Source organism: Protopterus annectens, chromosome 12.part0, assembly GCF_019279795.1.
Source record: "Protopterus annectens isolate FY-2018-M chromosome 12.part0, PAN1.0, whole genome shotgun sequence".
NCBI lineage: Eukaryota > Metazoa > Chordata > Ceratodontiformes > Protopteridae > Protopterus > Protopterus annectens.
The window spans coordinates 1,046,681,911-1,046,693,148 of NC_056746.1; the positions used below are offsets into that span (position 1 = coordinate 1,046,681,911).

At 41.4% G+C, this 11,238-nt stretch overlaps 1 protein-coding gene across 6 annotated transcripts in view; it reads left to right on the top strand.

Annotated features, from left to right (window-relative positions):
* RAE1 (ribonucleic acid export 1) overlaps positions 1 to 11,238 on the top strand; it is a 601,382-nt gene that overhangs the window by 29,519 nt on the left and 560,625 nt on the right. For 5 of the 6 annotated variants that reach the window (XM_044090053.1, XM_044090055.1, XM_044090052.1 and 2 more), the window contains one exon: positions 1,446 to 1,515. The exons of the other annotated variant lie outside the window; for it this stretch is intronic. The gene's annotated coding sequence lies outside the window, so the exon portion shown is untranslated. The remainder of the gene's footprint in view (positions 1 to 1,445; positions 1,516 to 11,238) is intronic. 6 annotated transcript variants of the gene reach the window in all.

The window sequence follows — 11,238 nt, forward strand, 5'->3', positions numbered from 1 at the left end:
TTTGAAGGAGCAGCTAGTTTCTCTACAGTTAAACTTCAGCTGACAGCAACTTCCAGTTTTCACACTGGGAACAGACATTTTTCACTGGCTTTGTTTAAGTTATGCAAAGCCTTCTTGAAAGGTTTTTTTCTTCTAAGGCCTCCGATAAGGGATCCCTCACCACCTTGGTATCTGAAAGTTGTGTTACAAGGTCTAGCGCAGAAACCTTTTGAACTTTCAGCTATTTCTAATGTGAAGTTCATATCATGGAAACAGTTTTCTTAGTAGCCATTACTTCTGCAAAGAGAATATTTGAACTCCAGGTTCTTAAAAACTCCTTACATCATTTTTCATAAGGGTAAGATTTCCTTGGGGACTAACCCTTACTTTTTTTTACCTAAAGTTGCTTCTGAAAATAACATTAACCAATCCATACACTTTTTCCTTTTATTTGAAAAAATTTGGAAAGAATATGGATGATTACATGCTGCATCTCCTTGATGTGCATAGACTACTATGTTTTTACCTTCAAAGGATAAAACTAATCCATAAAATCAGATCAACAAAAGATGGATTGTTCAGTCTCTAAAGTTACTCTAGCCAAGTGGATAACAGACTATATTACTTGGATTTATTCTCTGAAAGGCTTGACATTATCTAAACCGCCAAAGGCTCATTCAGCCAGATCCATGGCTACATCCTCTGCTTTTTGGCCAAGATCATCTATTGACTATATTTGCACTGCAGCTACATGGACTAATGCTCATAACTTTGTTACCCATTGCAAATTAGCTATCGTTTCTAGGAGCAAAGCAAGATTTCTGGTTCAGCGGTACTCAGGAATATCCTTCATGAGGTCTACCCAAGATCATTGTAGCACAGGACTCTTGTCCCATACATTGAGGAAGAATAAAAAGGACAACTTCAGACTTAAAAGTTGTGCACTTAACATAATTAGGCATCTGTGTTGTCCATTTTCTTTCTTCCTCAACTTCTCTCCCATCCATCCTCCATCCTTTTATGGAGAGACCTGTTGGACTGTATTGGGAACCTTTAGTTCTGTGTTTGAGTCCTGTCTTTTCTGTCAAGCTGTACCTGTCTGTGTTTAACTATATATGAGGATGGAATAGGGCATTATGGGTAGAAGGAGGAGCTCGAGAGCTGGAACCGAAGTCTGGAATATGTTGTAAAGTCGGATAGACTGTCGGATCCAAACCCATACATTGAGGAAGAATAAAAATGGGCAACACAGATGCCTAGTTATGGTAAGTACATAGCTTTTAAATTGATTTTACAGCAGCAGTGTGAATGTAATTACACCAGACTTGTCACGTAGCAACGTAAATATTTCAAAGGTTTTGCTAACCCTGCAAGACTGCATTCCTGAGAGTTTGCAGTTTACTTTATTGAATACCGTTTCTTATATATAATTGAAATTTATTGTATCTTTTTTTTTTTTTAATTAGGTTGTGACTGTGAAAAGGAGCCATAGTGGTTCAGTTCACCTGTCTGCAATATAAATAGTAAAGGTCAGAGGTAAGAGACTGCAGTTATTTATCCACACATGCTTAATAGGGCTATAATGGTTAAGATGATTTACAGATAAATCCACAAGTGCTCTGCTAATATAAGGCTACTTAAACTGAGAGGTGTCCATGTGCTGAGTCATACAAGTCCGAATATAACATGTATAGGGAGAGTTCTGAAATAAAACGTGATCATACATTTTAAAACTTGCATATTAATATAGACACACACATACATACATATAGATACTTTTAGAGCTAGTTCTATTACTACCCCAGACCTTTAAAATATCAGTCATTGGAGCATAAGTTATTAGAAAAACAGATCCAAAACTTTGAATCTGAAATCTGTAAATGTTACAATAGAATAGAAGGCCCAGCAAACTCTAGGGGTTGCAAGTAGATATTTCATTGTCCATAGTAGTATTACATAAATAACCACTTTTTTGTTTTGTGTGCATTAAAGAGATTTTTTATGTTCAGTGATTCTGTTTTATGTTGCATTTTCCCCTGAAATGCATTCCATCAAATCATCCAGGTTTTTGTTATATGCTTCTCAGTGGCTTTGTCTCATTAGGCTGATTATCCAGATGTCTGATAGCGAAGGCTATTCCAGAGTGAGGGTGTAGGCAAGGCTTGAGGATTGAACCCTCACTCAGACTGCCAGCAGGGGACATAAAAGCAGTCTTTCCATCTCCAGCAGATGCATCATTTATTTTATTTATTACATTTCTTTACTGGATAATGTCCAACTGGGCCATAGGCCCGTTTACAGCAGAGATAGGGGAGGAAAGCTCCACAGTGGTACAAAAGTTATAGCAAACAATGTAGTCACATATACAATATGATTGATAGAGCAGTACATTCTATAATACAGACCAAGCAATTGCACTATGCAGTACTGTGATTCTTTTTCTTATTTAAAAAAAAAAAAAAAAAAGACAAAAATAGGACATTAGAGGATGGAGGTGATAAGAGAACAGGAATAGAAGTGGGTTAATGGTTACCCAGGAGAGTGGCAAGAGCACAGCCAATGATTATTGAGATGTTCTTTTAGGAGTACTTTGAACTGATTGTGACTAGGGTTTTTTGTTATTTTCTCTGTAAGAGTGTTCCAGGGTTTGGCTATATTGTGTGAGAAGAGGGAGTCGCCATGATAGTTTTGGGAGTTGGAGACCTTGAGTAAGAGTTTGTTTGAAGATCTGAGATTGTTACTGGGTTGGACTAGGTGGGAGATGGGCCTTAGGGAAGTGTATTATTTTGTGGGCTAAGGTTAGCGGATTGTGTTAAAAGCTGGGGAGCTCTGTCCATTTTAACTGTGGGAGAGCTAAACAATGGTGAGATCTGTGTGGTTGATTGGTGGAATATTTAGATATCTTGTTGTTGTAGCATGATTCTAGGTTGTTGAGGTCTGATTTTCTGAGATTAGTGAATGTAATGGAACCATACATGAGGGTGGATAGCAGGAGTGTGCGAGCAGTGGCTAGCCTGGCATTGGGAGTTGGGTATGGTTTGGCCATGTATAGGGTTCCTAGTTTGATGTGGATCTTTTTGATAGTTTGGGCAAGGTGTGCATTAAATTTGAGGTTTTCATCTATGGTAGCACCTAAAAATTTGGTGTGATTTGTGGGGGCTATCTTGGTTCCATTTTCCGAAGTGAGTGAGATAAGGGGCTGGGGAGTCTTTTTTGTTACTACTATGATTTTAGTTTTGTTGGGATTTAAAATGAGTTGGTGTTGGGAAAGATATCTTTCAGTGTCCTGAAAAGATGATTGCATTTTTATTTGGAGTACTTTGGGTGTGGGGGCGTAGCAGATAAGCATAGCATCAATGGCATACTGTACTATTGAGGCTTGTTGAGTAGCTGAACTAAGGTTGTTTGCAAATATGATAGAGAAGAGGGCCAGGTATATATCCTTGAGGTATGCCCATGGAGATGAGGAGTAGGGGAGATAGAGAGTTTTCCCATTTTGTGGCTTGCTGACTATTGGAAAGATATCTATGTGAGTGATGAAGGACTGAGGCTGTATAGAGACAGTTTGTTGAGTAGCAATTGGTGGGATACTGTGTTGAGGGCTTTGGACATATCATGAAAGATGGAAGAAGCAAGCTGACCTTCATTCATGAGTAGATGGATGGTGTTAGTGAAGGATAGGATGGCAGTGCTGGTGCTGTGCTTTGGTCTAAAGCCATGCTGGGTACTGGACGGGAGGTTATTGTTAAGGAAGTAACTAATGAGTTGGTTGTGGGATACATTTTTCTAGTATTTTTGCAAGGGTGGATAAGATGGCTATGGGTTAATAGTTCTATGGAGGGTCCACCTTTGTGGAGGGGTATGATATGAGGTGTTTTCCATAGAAGTGGAATATATTGCTCTTTAAATAGAGTGGTTAATCAGGATTGATATGGGGTAAGCAATAGAAGGAACGGCAACTTTTAGAAACTCATTTGGGAGTTCAGCTAAGCAGCCAGGTTTGAGCTTGGTTAAGAGACTCTTTTTATATAGTTGGTTTGTACAGGTGTGAAGGAGAAGGGGTTGTGAGTGTCTACGACAGGGGTGGGGACAGGAAGTGGCTGGGTTGGTGGGTCATCTAGTAGGCAGGTGACAGTGTTTATGAAGTGGGAGTTGAATTGAGTTGCATTAGGGTCAGTGTTTTTAGGTGACAGGGAGGGGTAGAGGTTTGACCAGGGTTTTTGAGCTGGTTGATGGATTGCCAGAATTTTGAGGAGGGGGGTTGGTGTTTTTGCTGGCAGGATAGGAAGTATGTTTGTCTTTTTTGATCTGTTTCTTTGAGTTTCTTTAGTTCTTGAAAAGTTAAGAGGTAAGTTTTTTGTCTTTTGGAGGTATGGTATTTTGACCAGGCTTTTTCTCTACACTTGATTAGTAGTTTAGTGTCTTTGGTTAGCCATGGGAGGGGAATAGTTTTAGTACATACTTTTATAGCGGGGAATAGTTTTAGTGCATACTTTTCTAGCGACGGCTAGAGTATTTAGGATTCTAAGGAAGGTTTTGTTAAAGTAGTGAACAGCAGTATCTAACTGTAGATGTTTAAGTGGTGACCAGTTACACTGTTGGAGTAGGAGGTTAAAATTAGTAGTGGAGACATTTTTCTTTGTAGTGGTATATTTGTAGATGTTGCTTTGTGTGTGCACTCTTTCTATGGAGGAAAGTTGGAGAGTGATCGCTGAGTGATTCAGGTAGGCATCCTGCTAGGTAACTAAGGTTAGGCTTGTTAGTTAAGATCCAGTCTAATGTTGACTGTTTTTTGGAGTGGTTGTCTGTGCGGGTTGAACAGGCTATTGTTTGGGTGAAATTAAAGAGATTAACAAAATTAGATGAATTATTTGATGTGCAGGTATACTAATCTAGGTTAAAGTCGCCAAGCACTATCGTTTCTTGGGAGAATTTGGTAGAGGACCAATATAGTTGGTTTTCAATGGGGGAACGCTTACTGCCTGGGGGGGGGGGGAGTAAGTAGGTGGCTATAATAATTGTAGCTTTCTTAGGATTAATTTCAAGGGAATGAAGTGAAGTTTCATCTCTCATAGGTTCATAGGTTGGTACTGGGCTATCTGCCCGAAGGCATATATTAGCCCAGCCATGTTGTGCGGTATTCACCACCCCTTTAGTAGTTCCCTAGACCCTTGTACCAGCAGCTAGTACCCTTGGCCCCTATCTAGTAGTATTGTTGGTGTGATCCCCGGTGTGAACTTTCTGTTACCCATCCACTCATCAAGGTTCCTCTTGAAGAGTGATAGTGAGGGGCTCTGTCTTATGTAGATCGGGACCCTGTTCCATAGTAAGGGAAATCTCTGCGAAGGGAATCTATCCCTCCAGCATGTTCTATTCATTGTTGTGTTGAGGTTTATATCCCTAGAGCGTGTAGCTCGAGTAGATTTGGTTTTGCTAAGATGGAGCATGTTCAACAATTCTGGGTTGGACATGGCTCTATACGTTAGACAGAGATCGCCTCTGAGAAAGTGGTATGCAACAGAGAACAGTCTTGGCTTTTTCAATCGTGCTGCATTAGGGCAACTGTTTGAGGCCAGTAATCCTCTTGGTTAGGTACCTCTGTGGTCTCTCCAGCTGCTGGAGATGTCTAGCCAGGTACATTCCAGTTGGTGCATTGTACTCAATAATGGGTCTGATGAGGAAAGAGTAGAGGGGCACCATTACATTCTTAGATCTTGATGCGAACCCTTTCATGATCAGATGGATTACATAGAAGGATTTTCTAACCACTTTGGCAACATGGTTATCAAAGGAAAGCTGACTATCTACTTGGGTCCCTAGATCCCTTATTTCTTCTTCAGATTTCAGGGGATTACCTCCTATGTTGTAGTTTGCGGGTACTCTGTTTTTTCCAAAGGGGATTGCTACGCATTTTTTGCATTTAGCTTGAGACCATGGCTTTGACACCATGCATCAGTCTCATTTAAGTCTTTCTGGAGGATCTCCATGTCGGCTGGAGACTCTGTTATAGCACCCAGTTTGCAGTCGTCTGCAAACTTAGTCAGCCACAGCCCTTCCGTGCTTGCCTGTACTTCTGAGAAGTATATGTCAAACGGGAGGGGCCCCAGGACAGAGCCCTGAGGCACACTACTAGTTACTGGTCTGGATTCGGACATAGATCCTGCTACTCTTACTTTATGGGATCTGTCTGAGAGCCAGTTTGCGATCCATCTTGTGACGTAAGGGTTTATGCCCAGGCTGGTGAGCTTATAAATAATACCTGAATGGGGAATGGTGTCAAATGCTTTAGCAAGGTCAAGGTAAGCCGTGTGTACCTCCTTTCCCTTATCTATAGCCTGAGGAACTGTCTCAAAGAAATCCACCAGGTTCAGGAGGCATGATCTGCCCTTGACGAAGCCGAACTGTGTGGGGTCCAGCGACTGGAGGTTCCCAATCTCTCCATTTATGAGTTCCATAATGATTTGCTCCATAGCCTTACAGATCAGACTGGTCAGGCTTATTGGTCAGTAGTTCCCACTCCCTTTTACAGCTGTTTGAATAATTACCTTAAGTACATGACCGGTGTATATATCTACACTTCCGTATCCCTAGCTTTAGTACTGTGCACTCCTTGGGAGGTTGACCTTTTGTTACTATTGTAAGCTGAGGATGATACCTAGCTGTCCTGTAGTCCTGCACATGGAGTTTAAGCAGCAGAGTGTTAAATGCTCCCTCCCTGTGTTTAGGAGGAGTCTGTCTATGTTGGCTACTGATTTGCCTCTCACATTGGTTAATTGCTGTAGAGCTCAGGGCTGCTAAATGAACGAGTCTGCCAGGGGCACAGTCGGGGCTTTATATTTTTTCATGAAGCAAGCTGTTTTTACATTTGTTTCTGATGTGAAACCTATCTGATCCTTTGTGCAAATGAACATAATGCCTGTTGTTGAAAGTGCACGAGTGAATAGAAAGGCAGTACCAACACTGACCTTCAGCTTGGTTTTAGCAGCAGTTGTGTAGTTGCTGAACTGAGTAACTTATTCATAGATATTCTTGGAGTTGCTTAGCTTGGTTAAAGAAGAGTGGCTTGCTTAACAGTGCATGTTTTGGGGAAGAAGAAAATTTTGCAGAGAAGTAAGAGGGCAGAAAATAAACCTGAAAGTAGGAATGTAGGAAAATGTACTAGTTGTTGTTTTAAGGAATATAAGATTCCAAAACCTATACACCTTCATGTAAACACACACAAGCTTTCTTGCAACCTTTTACAAGTGATTAATAGTGCTCACCTTCCAAATTGAGTAGGACTATATGACAACCCTATTGTACTTTTTTGTCTACCTATCCTATTAAGGCAAGCCTTACAGGTCACCAGTGTTGTACTCTGTTTAATCTGTAGTGATAACTTATTCAGTGGTCTGGGAATACATTTGAGTTAGGTGCCTTTCCTACCAATGAGTGTTTGTTTATTTGTTGGTGTAGATGTTTCTGAAGTTCTTTTTTTGTTAAAGAAATTGAGAGGTGTTGAGTAGGACTGGGTCTTTCAAAAACTAGAGCACAGGTCACCTCCAACTATCTGGTAGACTACTAAATATAAAGACAATTGGAATAATCTCTCTGGATAGTTGGAGGATTTGACACGTTTATTCTACTGAAATATAAATAATTTGAATCTTTTCCAACTGAGCAGCACACTTGAATTTATTTATATCAGAGTGTTGCAGTCAATGGGTCGTGGTAGGTTGACTTCTTTGGATCTTCTTTGATCCCTTCAAAATGAAGTGGGACAAATAGACGGATTTACTTACTATGGTGAAAACATAATGACAACAGACAAAGAACTATCCTCATATGAGTAATGAAGTATCTTATTGTTATATTTGGAGAAGTGGGAGTACTTCTTTTCTTTGCTTGCTTGTAGCTTGAGACCAGTTTTGGTACACCAGATGTGTTCATATTTCAGCCCTTGATGGATATGTTAGTATCATAGGTGTGTACTAGGCTAATGGCCCTGGAGCCTTTTACAAGCCTAGCCCAGAGAAGTGCCCTGGCATTGTGCCGCCCGACATTAGTTCCCAGTGCCTCTCTCAAGTAGAGCCACACTAGACTGATCCCTGGGGGTGAACTTTCTATTTCCTATTCACTCCTCAAGATCTCTCTTGAAGAGGGCCAGTGAGGTGCTCTGTTTGACATGTATGGGAAGTCTATTCCAGAGCATGGGCAGTCTCTGGGTTATAAACCTGTCCCTCCAGCATGTTCTGTTGATTGTGGTAATGAGGTTTAGGTCTCTGGAGCGTGTGCTGCGGAGGGATTGGAATTTCTTTTAGATGTAGCATTTCTAACCAAGCTGGGTCAGACATGGCTTTGTAAGTCAAGCAGAGATCACCTCTTAGTAGACGATATGAGAGAGAGAATAGCTGGAGTTTTTTTTGAGTCTGTCTGTGCACGACATGTTTAAGGCCTAAGATCCTCTTTGTGAGGTACTTTTGTGCCCTTTCCAGCTGTTGCATGTGTCTAGTGAGGTACATGCCAAATGGGGCATTATACTCTATGATTGGCCCAATGAGAGAAGCGTAGAGAGAGATGACCTCTTTCTTCCTGGATGCAAAACCCTTGGTAATGAGATATGCCACAAAGAAGGCCTTTCTGACTACAGTGGCAGTGGTAGTCGTAGGAGTGGTTGCAGTCAACCTGTGTCCCCAGATCAATTGTAATGCCTTCAGTGTTCAGTGGGCTCCCATCAATGTGGTAATTTGTGGGAACTGAGTTTTTCCCAAAGGGGATGACTATGCAATTTTTTGGCATTAAGCTTAAGGCCATGGTTTCAACACCAGTCATTGGTCTCAGTGAGGCCTTTCTGTAGGATGTCTACATCACTTGGGAGTTGATAATGGCTCCCAGCTTGCAGTTTTCTGCAAATTTGGTCAGCCAGAGTCCGTATGTGTTGGCCTGGACTTGTGAGAAGTAGATGCCAAACAGGAGAGGACCTAGGACCGATCCCTGTGGGACTCCACTTGTGACTAGTCGGCAGTCTGACTTGGAGTCCACTACTTTCACACTGTGAGTTCTGTCTGTGAGCCAGTTTGCCACCCACCTAGTGATATAGGGGTTGATGCCTAGTTTGGTGAGTTTATCAATAATTCCTGAGTGAGGAATGGTATCAAAGGCCTTGGCCAGATCCAGGTAGTCTGTATGAACTGCCTTGCTTTCAGACACAACTTTGGTGATTGACTCAAAGAAGTCAACCAGGTTGAGCAGGCATGATCTACCTTTCACAAAACGTTTGGAGATTCCTTATAGCCTTGATTGATGATGCGCTCCATAGCCTTACATATCAGACTCCTCAGGCTAATGGGGTGGAAATTCCCAGAGTCTGTAGTCGCTCCCCTTTTATGGAGAGGGATGACTAGCAGTGTGCCGTTCGGTAGGGACAAAGCCTGAGGTGAGGCTGTGATTGAACAGGGCATGCAGATGTGGTGCCAGTTCATTTTGTAGTTCATGTAGAACACATCCAGGGATATTGTCAGGTCCCATGAAAGCTGTATTCTTGGCCTTGGACAATGCAGCTTTAACCTATGCTCCAGTAATGCTGGGGTACCTGGCATTCCTCTGGTATTTTGATTGGTCCTTTGGGGGGGGGGATGAGCAGATAACCTTGCCCGGCTTCCAGTCATCAGTAAACTTTATCAGCCACCATTCTGGAATATTGGTTTGGATGTCTGCAATGTAAATGCTAAACAGGAGAGGTTTTAGCCTTGATCCCTGTTGTACACTACTCGTTATAGTTTTATGTTCTAACAACGTTCACAACTTAGGATCTGTTGAGCAGCTGTTTTGCAGATAACTGGAGTTTACATTAAGTTTGTGTAAAGTTTTTTAATACCAGCATGGGAAATTAAATGGTATCAAAAGCCTTGACCAGGTTGCGATAAGGTTATTTAAGGGGAACCTATAAAGTTTCAGGGATTACAGTGGCAACAGTGTGGGTAGATGGGGTAAAAGTAGTATTAAATTGGTCAACTAATCCACTGGCTATATCCTTGAGATCAGAACATGTGATACTATAGAGCAGATTGGTGCTTTGTTGGTCATTATTCCTTTTTCTGATACAACAGAAAAAGGTTTGCAGTTTCCTTTGGTATCTGTAGTGTTCTTAAGCTGGTACTTTGCTTTACATTTACTAATAATGCTCAAGACTTTATGATATATATTTCAGTGCGAGTTTGAGGTAGGGCGATGGAGAGTTTTTACAGCGTTTATCTTTGCTTTACTGTACAGTTTTATTAATACAAGAGTTCCACCAGAAAGGTTTATGCCTGAATTTATATGTAGAGCAGCCTGGTATTGACTTTTGCCAGCACTGAAACAGTTGTATACAAAAGTCACAGCCGAAGGCAGCAGGCTCCTCAGTTGGCTGCACTCACAGGGGATTGTTGGAAATTTTGTCTGGGTCTTTTACAAGCTGAAATATGTTTACCCCTGAGAAGGCTGCAGTGGTGGGGTCTTATTTGGCGTTTATCACTAGGCCTAACAGAGGTAATTGATTTGTGGTCAGATTTTAACCATAGATGAGGACTTAAATGATGGTTTACATGTGGGGGCTAGTTTGCAAGGATTAGGACAAGGATATTAGAGGCTCTGGTGAGTAGTTTTACAGTTTGCTTCAGTGCATTACTATTAGCAAAGTCCAAGAAGTGATGAGCTTATCCATTTCTAGAGGTGTTAAGTGAGACCGTAAGTACTTGTGTAATTTGTCTCCTAGCAGGAAGGGGTTTGGTTTGCTATATTCCCTCTCCGGTGGTGTTAAGGTAGTTAATTTCCCATGATCTTTGGGAGACATTGATGGTTGGATTTGTTAAGGGTGATTTGGATCTCCAGGAGCTGTAGGTTAAGGTCTTAAGTAATTTTGATGTGAGATTATTTCTGACAAATATAGATCCCCCCCCCCACCACCACCAGATAGCCAAGGGCTTGAAGGTGTGATGGGTGCTAAATCTTGGTATAGAGAATGCTGTTGTTGCACTGAAATCATGTGACTGTACAAGTATGAGTGTTAGAGTTGCAGGAGGGTCTCGGATTTTCACATCTTTATGTTTACACTTGTAGCACCATGATGTCCAGATTTGAGTTTGCTCTGTAGGAATGTTCAGTAAGGGACTGTGCCCAAAAAGGCACTATGAGAGCAGCAAAGGATTTATTCAATATGCAGAAGCGTGTTATGAGGGGGTATAATCCATCCCTGGTGTAACAGAAAGTCCCATCTACCATCTCATTCCAGGCTCACAC